Raw genomic sequence first — 10,267 nt, 5'->3', positions numbered from 1 at the left:
TGTGCAAACAACAATGAAGAAATCTCAAAATAATTCCGTTGGTCTGAAAGGCATTTAGGCAATCGGCTGAAGGGAACTTAGTTTTATAAAATGATTGATTAAATATTCCCGCATCACTTCACCTTCAGGCTGACAATTCTTATAAGGTACCCTTTAGTAACAGCTCATATGGGGGTATGAGAAACTGGTCATTGTTAAAATAACTACAAATGATAAAGAACCTAATGATCTGCTTTAAATTATGAAGAATAAGAGAAAAGAAGAGGAAAATTTAAGCAGGGAGACAAAAACTGGAAGAGGCGAATGAATTCTATTATTTGGTAAGCATAAAAACTAACAATTGTAAAAGCAAGATAGGCATTATTAGCACAACTGCTAAGGCGATTGTGGTATTCCTACAAAATATTGATCAACTTAAAGCGGGATATTTAAGCATAGAAGTGAGGAAACAGTTTATCAGAACTTCCATTTGGATTATGATTCTCCACGGAAGAGAGGTATGGACAATGACAAAAACGGAGAAGTCATAAGTGTAGATTTTTGAAATATGATGCTACATTAAAATGATAAGGGTCAAAACGATTGGCCGAGTGAGTACTTTGGAAATCCTAATTAACTCAGATGAGAAGAGAAGCCTCGTGAAAATCTTGATAGGAGACGAAACATTTTTACCAGGCATATCTTCCAACATGATGACGTGGTGAAGAAAATCGTCGAGGGAGAAGTAGTGGCAAGAACGGAAAGGTAGACTTCAAATAAAATAAAGAAAGATGTGGAAGAGAAGAAGTGTGTGGAAAGATAAACTGGCTGGAGATTTGAGTGGGATGCTGCATCAAACCAACTTTTCGATTTAATTAATCGTAGCGGGCCTAACTTGGTGGAAATCCATAATCGCAGGAATAGAAGGATCAACAACTTTGCTATTTCCACATAGTGATTTATTAGCACCGACCATGGGTTTCCCCCTTACTCATCCACCCCTCCACCTGCAATTTTCACCTTGATAATGCGACTCTCTGATAACGAAACCATGGTCGGTGTCAATAAACTACTATGTGGAAATAGCAAAGTTGTTGATCCTTCTATTCCTGCAACTTTTCGATTGCTGAGCAGTGACGATGATGAAAAAGAATATGTTGGACCGTTGATGATGGTTTAAAGGAAATGAACTAGAAATTTGGAGCGTGGTAAAAAATAGCGGATTGCCGAATTGAGGTTAGCATTCAGCTGTATAGGTTAAAATTGCAGGAGCATTAGCCTTCTGAAAGATGTCGGCGCACTTCGTTTCATTTGTGATAGATTTTTTGCGCGCTTGTAAATATAAAACACGAGTCCTCAATAAATAATAAAATGCAAAACTAGTCACTGGACTTTATTACACCACTTACAGTAAGAAAATTACATTAACACTGCAATTTTCAGCCTTTAGAAACATTATTAATAAAAGCTATAGGTGCATAGACATGCTTCAACAAAAATAATGGATGGATACGAAAAAAAGGGGGGTTTGCATTTGATGTGTCAAATTTATTGGGCCACAGGAGATTAAAAATGAAAATTATTTCTCGCTAAATTGTTGTCTATGTTAAAAACTTAGGTAAACTATATCATTGACGAAATTGAGGTGATAAATTTTTGAAGAAAATCTAAGCAGTAAAACCGAACCAACCGCAAGAAATGCAGGTAATATTTAGAGTTATGTAACGGTGCTATTGGCAATGGATGGTGACTTAACTCGAAAACAATAACAAATGTAGATGAGCAAAGCAAAGTGGTTAGGAAATCATAGTCATTATATATTAATTTTTCTCAAAATTTAACTTCACCAAAATTATGATAGATGCCAGAGTAAAAATACTGTCGGCAATTTTGATTTCCTGTTAAATTTCTAAATGGGAAGAAGAAAATCCACAGAAGACAAACATCAAGCATCATCATCTTTAAATATAAACTTAAATTAACATTCATTAATCCTCACCAAAATTAGGAGAAACACCAGAGTACAAAAATTTTGGCATTTTTGAAATGTTGTTTAACATCGATATTGTAAGAAGAAATATCCCGTAAGAAAAACAACAATCATATAAATCCTATATAGGTTAATAATTTATACAGGGTATTACGATTCACTACGTGATGGAATTGGAAAAAAAACTAGGTTTTTTTTAAGTGAACGCCTCACGGTCATCCGTGGGACAGGTATTAAACAGCTAAGGACGGACAAGTATTAATATACACGGAGCAGGAGATATCGCTCTGAACAAATGGAATGCGAAAGAGAGATATTTTCCTCTCAAAACCCTGGAGAAGGAGGCCGCGACTAATACAAAAAAATGAGACGCAGCGAAAATAACGGTGGCGGGGACTGCTTCGAAGGAAATCAAGGGAATGGAGAGGCGAAGGGAGGGAGGAGGGGAAGGGGAATATCCCTTCCGAAATTAGCTTTTTATTCCCAGAACACTGGGAAGATGTTCCATTTCGCCTTTTGTCAGTCGTCCCCTCGACACATTCCGCTGGAAGGAATTTAGAATGCAAGGGTAGGATTGGGGGGATGGGAAAGGGTCAGGGCTGAAAGCAGTGGTAGGGGAAGATTGCAAGCGACGAGAAAAATGGAATGAAATGAGGAAACAATAAACATGTCCGGCGTCTTAAAGCTGGAAAGCGCGGAGGAGCCGCTAGGAAACGAGTTCAAAAATGCGCAGCGTCATCCAAGTTTTAAATGGGATTGTTGAAAAATTTTTGTTTATTGGCAATGGTGATGGATTTTGGAAGATGAAAATACTCGTACTTGACCATTTTTCGACCGTTTGTCTACTTCTCGAGTTATTAGTATTTCGTTATACAGCCTTAATCTTCACGCTGATGAGTTGATGACGTCAATACTTCTGCCACGCGGGTCCTACTCTACTCCCATTCGCCGTGTATCAACCTTGTACGATTTGTTGTTGCCCAACATTGCTCTATTTTTCCATCCTTTGCCTACTTCTGGAGCTACTAGACGCGCAAAATTCGTCAGGCTTACCCTTACGCCGGTTAGTTGATGACGTCAATACTCCTGCCAATTGGATCTGAGCATCTCACCTACTCCTCGACCCTGTGCATCGACGTTGCGCAGTTAATTGTTACTTAACCTCTTGATAAAATTGATTGTTTGGTGCGTAACTTGGTGAAAGCGATTCATAATTAAATTAAAAAGGAGAACTTTGTGCTTTCACATTAATATTTATTCACGGCCATGGTTTCAACGTAAGACATCATTATCAGGTCCGTAGGTGCCTGATGATGACGTCTAACGTTGAAACCATGGTCGTGAATAAATATTAATGTGAAAGCACAAAGTTCTTCTTTTTAATTTACTTATCCTCTTGTTAGCAGTTGTTTCCCTGAATGAGCGAATAAATGAATTACTTCACCGATTAAAGGATAATTAATGGGAAATTTAGCTATTTTTATTTCGCAAAATAATGAGCTAAATGGTGGAATAATATTCAACACGCGTATTTACACTGAATTTACGTGTGTTGAAAAATCTCACGTGAGATTAGAGGAAGGGGGTCGTGCCAAGTCTCACAATATCTCACAAAGGGGGGAGAGGATGGTCGCCAAAATCAACTCACGTAATTGATGGACAGGAACGAGATGGACCGTAACAGGAATTTGTTCCACATATCAGAATATACGGGTCACCTTTAACATCAACCCTTCCCAATTAACATTCACATATTGTGCGAAGAATTAGCTGGAAAAAAATTCATCCGACTTGACCAAGATTCGAACCCGGATCTCCCTATTCCCGGTCCAGTGCATTAGCCATTCAAATTACCGAGGCATAATTCTTCCGCATGGATATTTGAGGACTATAACGGACTAGGTGGTATTGGCTACTGAGCATGTGATGCAACAAACAGTCCAAATCGTGCACGCAGTCAGCCCGAACTTTGAACACATAGAGGTGTTCGCTAATTGTGCGAAAATTACTGGTTGGAATCCCGGTCAAGGGGAATGATTTTTTCTCAGTGGATTTTTCGCAAAATTTGTGCATTGCGGGTGACTCCCGTAAAGTTATCACCGTGGCTGGTCCCGGAATACTTAAATTATTCACATATTGATCATACTTCCTTCTGCTTCGGATTTCAACATATCGTCGAATCTTTTCCAGCGACTTACTGAGTCTCATCGTTGTCTGTATCCATAATTTCATTGCTCTTTTTCCTCCCCAATTATTGCATATCCGCTAATCGAGACACTAAAAATACAATGCATACATTACGTTATCAGGACTTTTTCCCAACCCTTCCGCTTGAAAATGGCGACTTATCCATTGGAACCGGTTGAGGTTTGGTAAATTTGCTGAAAATAAAAATTAGCGTGTAAAATATTTTTATGAATGTTTAAAAAATATGAACTTTTGCCTAAAAATTCACAATTCTCGAAATATGATGGAATAAAACGCGAAAAATTAAGTAGAATTTGTTTCATTCCATGTTCATGAAGGTTTAGTACCATTTGTGCCTCTCATTTGAACAATAAGACCATTCGCGATTACACCCTATAAAAAGGCTGCAGCACCACAAAGCTACTGAAGATATTTAGCCTCAATTTAAGTCGCAAAAAATATGAGGAAAATCCCTCTTATTCTCCGTAATGACGTCTTAAGGAACAAAATTTAACAGCCGCAACATATTATCAAAACAAAGATAATGGCAGCTTTCTCACTGCTTAAGAAGATTACATAATCCTCACCTCCTCAGTTTATAAAATAAGCCCATGGCGAGCTTATTTAACATGCATGGTGGTATTTATAACACTTCCTTTCATAAAGATAAGCATTTTTTAAGTATTTCTGTCGGACACATTCCTCAAACCATATCACAGTACAACAAATAATCTTTTGCCCCTTGGAATACTTATGCATGGATGCATTTTCAACAGTAGATAAAAGAATATTATTTCAGAAAAGTATTCTCCTTCATTGTACAACATTTATTAAATTTGAAAGGCCTAGGAGATCATTAAAGTAGCCAAAAAAATGCTGTACCTGAATCAGCGGCGTACTTTTCATTTATCTAACTGCCATTGCTCAAGAATAATTATTCGCTTCTCGTTTAAAAATGCAAATGACAGATCAAGGTTTGGCATAAGTTAATAAATTAGTATTTCAATTATTTTGTAGTAGAGTTTGACGTGGCCTATGTTACTTCCCAGAAAATTGATATTCAATAATTAATGCTTGGCGGTTCATACGACATAAAAATACAATATTCAAGGTCGTTTCTCACAAAAATGATTTTTCCTTCTTATTTGAGTTCCTCTCCTTTATTCCAAAATAAAGGAGATGGCCTCGAGTAAGAAATAGGCACGCCTTTTTAGGCGGCTTGCGGCTTAGCATGTACCAGATTGTCGACAACATTCTACAAACAACTTGATATAAAATTTTATTTCAAATTTTTCTACAAAATTCAGTTTTTTACCTTTGTCAAATACATGTAAAAAATTTTAAGATTCGTAGTATGTATATTTAAAGGAGGCTTATGAGGAAGGGATATTTCAAATGAATAATAACAAGAAAGTTGAGATTGAGGAAAAAACAAGGAGGTTGGGGAAAAGCTATGAGGTATATGTGACAGTATCAACAGAAAACTAAAATACATATACTCCCGCTTCTCATGTATCCGGAATAAACTTTCTAATCCGAAAACTAATTGGTAAGATATTATATGTCTATTAGCAATCCAGTTGAAGTAAGGTTCGAATATTGACATGTATACCGTTAAAGTACACATTAAATTTTGATAGAAACACTTAGAAGTAACTGAAGACCATAGTAACTCCGTTAGATTGCAAATTAATTTGTTTTTTAGCATTAAATCACTTATAAGTAAGCATTCGAGGTTTTGTAGACCAACTCCGCAGGTAAAATTAGTATTCATGGCTAAACCGGGGTTAACACTTAAGGCACATCAGGATCAAATATCTAAAGCAACTTATCCCTTTTAACTTTTTATTTCCCTGCAAAGAGGAATAGAAGATAAGAAGTTTTAGTATGCATTTTGACACAATATATTCCTGTTTTGTGTATATAAGCAACGCACTCTTTAATGAAGAAAATTATCATAATCGTTCATGGATCGTCTAATTTCCACGTCTATTTGGAAAGATAAAACATTGCTTTCCACAATTATTTATTCGCTCAGAACCTGTTCCGATACAGTGTATCATATATCAGTGTCTTAGATACACAGTCGAGATCTGATGCAGATATCTACGGTGTATCATGTATTTACTTCTAAAAAAAGATATCTGATACAGATATATACACAGAAGATATCTGGAACCCTATCCACTACGGCAATCTCTAGGATAGTTCGTGGTTGTTTCTCGGAAAGACGTAATAAATTCGAAATAAGGTATACACTAAGGTCCATCCAAACTTTCCTTCACGGAGACCGAGGAAGGCCGAAATGACTGAGGGTCTCGGAAAATGACTGTCCATTCCTCGGAATCGGAAAGAGATGTGAAACCTGATAACAGCTGGTACCTACCGCAAAAGTTGTGCTTCAGGAGCTGGTGAGGTCACAAGTAATTTGCAACAATGTTACGGTATGTGTACTAAAAATTATGAGAAATGGATGATTATTGACGGAGGGATTAATTAACGTTCCCGGCGGAACCAGTTGAAAGGTATTAAGCCTTGAAAGGCATTAACGCTTTTCAACAATGCAATAAAAGCAAAGAGGATAGCGTCAAAGCGCTTTCGAGTGACGGTAAAGGAATCGAAAAGGAAATGGAAAGTTCCATTCCGAAATCTCCGAAACCAGGAGACGTAGTTTCTGGATAGGGTTCGTGATACAAATATCTAATATGTCTCAGATACCTACCACAACAAAAGATATCTGATACAGAGTATCTGATATCAGATAGTTTATCCGATACACAGTATCGTAACGTTGCGAGTGAATAGATCATTGCGGAACCGCAAAGTTTTATTCTTTCCTAATAGATGTAGAAATTAGACCATGCATGAGCATTCATGATAACTATCTGCAGGATCAAGTGCATAGGGAAGCTGTTATTCAGCAAATAGGACTATATGGTGTCTAAATCCATATTAATACTAATCTTAGCAGTGAAATATCAGATAGGTACCGACACTGTCAGTGGGGTTGCCAGGAATCTCGTTCGCGGGGGGGGGTCAAAAACCAGTGGGAAACTTTTTGAAAAACAGAGTACTAAGAAGAGGGTTTAAAACTAATTTTAACACTTTTCATAACGGAAAAAAAAATTCATTTTTCAAAGAATCATTTTGTAAATTCATGATTTCTCAATATTTTGTTTTCTTTTATGAAGGAAAGAAATCGTGTTTTTATATTTCGGTTCGTGTAATCATGTTTTCGTATAGTCGTGTTTTTATAGTTCCATCAAGAAACGCCTCAAACCATTGCATTTAATCCCCACGTGTATTCATTCAGCAATTTCGCAAATGCTGTCATTCCAGAAACACGTCAAAAATTCCCTTTGACGTGAGAATGAATGGCTTCTATAATCTTCAGATAAGTACATATAATAACGCAAACGGAATGAGTAACAACGGCAATAACCTGGCTTGGATGAAAGGAAAAAAATGCTTGGCCTGATGTGGCAAGATTAATAGGATCCTCCCGGAGACCGTCGCCTAACGCAGTCCAATTATACGTCTAGTTATTTTCCCCAAGCATTCTTTACTCGGGTCAACCCTGACGGGCTGGACGAAGAAATCCAGGGTTAGGGAGTACGTCCCATTATTCTGTCTTAAGGAACAGGAAGGAACAGAGTCAGATGGATAGGCCAAAAAATGGGCAAAAAGGGATGGGTAATGGAGGTAAACCCTTGTGCCAGTGGTCACAAGAACAGGGACGCCCTTCTCATGAGCTGGAGATGAGCGATTGTGATGCGGAGGTTTAAACCAGAGATAAGAGGTTAAAGAAAAAAGTAGGAATTAAGGAGGGTAGAAGGATGATTTTTATAAAGGTGAGGGCACAATGTTAGGATATACAGCACTGTAGGCAAAACATCAACATCATAAAATCAATATTTTATTTCTAATTCTTTTCATTTGGAAAAATTGCAATTGGTGATCACATTAAAATATTGAAACGAGTAGAGTTTTTAAAAAATCTTAATAATCTGTCTGAAATATACCAAAGTTAATTTTTGAATCTATCGTGTCACCATTCCATGAATTGGACTTGAGAACCATTGATTTGAAAAGGGCACAAAGTTTTTTCAGCAAAATATTAAGTGGGTGCTTAAAGGGTCCCTCATTTTCGCAATATGCCACCTGATACTGTTTTGCCGACTTTTTCCATATAAAATATCCCAAAGTTAATTCTCAAATCCGATTTACGTACAACTAATACACCGCATTCAAAAATCTGCCATTGCCTTTCCTGAACTCATCTCTAATTTAAACTTTAAAGCTCCATGCAGACCCTCTCGCACGTATTCGCGCCTCCATATGTCCATTCCCAGATTGTTAGTGGCCAAACACTCCCTTCTCCTCTGCTTCTCTTCCCTCAGAAATTCTCTTCCAGACTACATTGGCTCGTTCTCTTTTCCTAGCCACAGTTTTATCAACTGTGATGTCGCAACGTTTTTTCCTCTGAGACAATAATAATCACTTATACTCTTAAGCGCTTTATTTCATCCCCTCCATTCAAAATGGTTCTCTCTCTAACAATTCCCTGTTTGTTCCTCATCATCATAGCGCTCTCAGCCACAAAATAAATAAAAAGAGCATACAAATATCAAAAATACAATTTTAACATCAGTGCATAATTAATTACGTTAAACATCATGGACACGGCGTTACACAACCGGCCTCTTTCGCATCTGAATAGGAATTCTTAATTTCATTAAATTAAATGCAATTTTATTTATTTAAATAACGTTTAATTGTGTCTGTACTTATTTATGCTTGTTAAATTGTGCCACTGTAAACTGGCAAACATGCTGTGTGTGGACAGCTTAATAAATTAATAAATAAATGAAGTGTAAAGGAATTCTGGGTAGGCAGGTGGGAAGGGGTGAGGTATGACGAGGGTGGGTTGGCGAAGAAGGGATGCTGGAAGTCATCTTCCTTCAACTCGGGGGCCGAAAAAGAGGGGGTCGACGCATTCTGCCGCCAGAGAATATGACGCTGAGATATTCGACGCAATAACTGGAGACCTTAATGCGAGGAATGAGAGATGGTAGGCCTTTAAGATTAGGTATTCAGGGGAATATGAGGAGGCGCATCGTAGTTGCTTCTTCTTATTCTACCTCTACCCCACTCCCGTCTCACCCATACCACAACACCTCTGCACCCCTAACAATTCCCCACACCCTTCCAATCCTGTTCCCCTGCCCCCACCCCCGGATAAAAGGGGCGTGGCTCCCTCTCCACCCCTCCGCTTCCCTCCAAACGCAAATATGACTCTCGGGCTTACAATCTTCTTTGTGCATTATAGTTATTTCCGAATGGAGATGTTAACTCCCGCGCTCTGACAGAATCCCAAATTTCCACGTCTGCAACCCTCGCGCTACGAAGATTCTTTCTTTTCCCCCATTTACTTCGGATTCCAGTTCCTTCCATTAAGCCGTAACGCACCTTGGGAGGATGTGAAAACTGCTTTAGCGACTTCGATAGAAAATATTCTCTGCGCCGGCTATCTAATTTTGCCAAATGAATACGTACTGGATTTTAATAAGCCGAATAAAGTATCGTTGGCTCTTAGTAGCGGTAGACGTTATCCTGCAAAAGATGACAACTTAATATCCGCCAACGGATAAGATTGCAGTTTATTCTGCCGCGACTATGAGGTTGCAAGCCAGGAAAAGACATGAGATGGTATCATTATCGTTAACCAAAAGAGTGTAAAGGTTTGCGTTTTTTAGGTAGTGATATTGTTACGTGACGTGTAGCATCATCTCAATAAGGCAATCTAACCAAAACCAACATAGTATATAAAAATAACCAATGAACTATTCAACAATAATTTTATTCGGCTTATCTCAAAAAAGGTTTCATCGAAAATTTCTACAGAAATACTTTGTATGACATCTGGCACGATATGTTGGAGCTTATAAATATTGTTTAAATAAGATAATAATAATTCGATAGAGAATATTCTCGGCGCCGGCTATCTAATTCGCCCAAATGAATATTTTCTGGATTTTAATAAGCCGAAGAAAGTATCGTCGGTTTTTAGCAGCGGCAGACATCAGGCAGGAGGTGACAACTTAATATCCG

This window comes from Ischnura elegans, chromosome 11 (assembly GCF_921293095.1).
Source record: "Ischnura elegans chromosome 11, ioIscEleg1.1, whole genome shotgun sequence".
NCBI classification, from domain to species: Eukaryota; Metazoa; Arthropoda; class Insecta; order Odonata; family Coenagrionidae; genus Ischnura; species Ischnura elegans.
The sequence above is the reverse complement of the archived record's forward strand: the minus strand, read 5'-3'. Positions refer to the sequence as shown.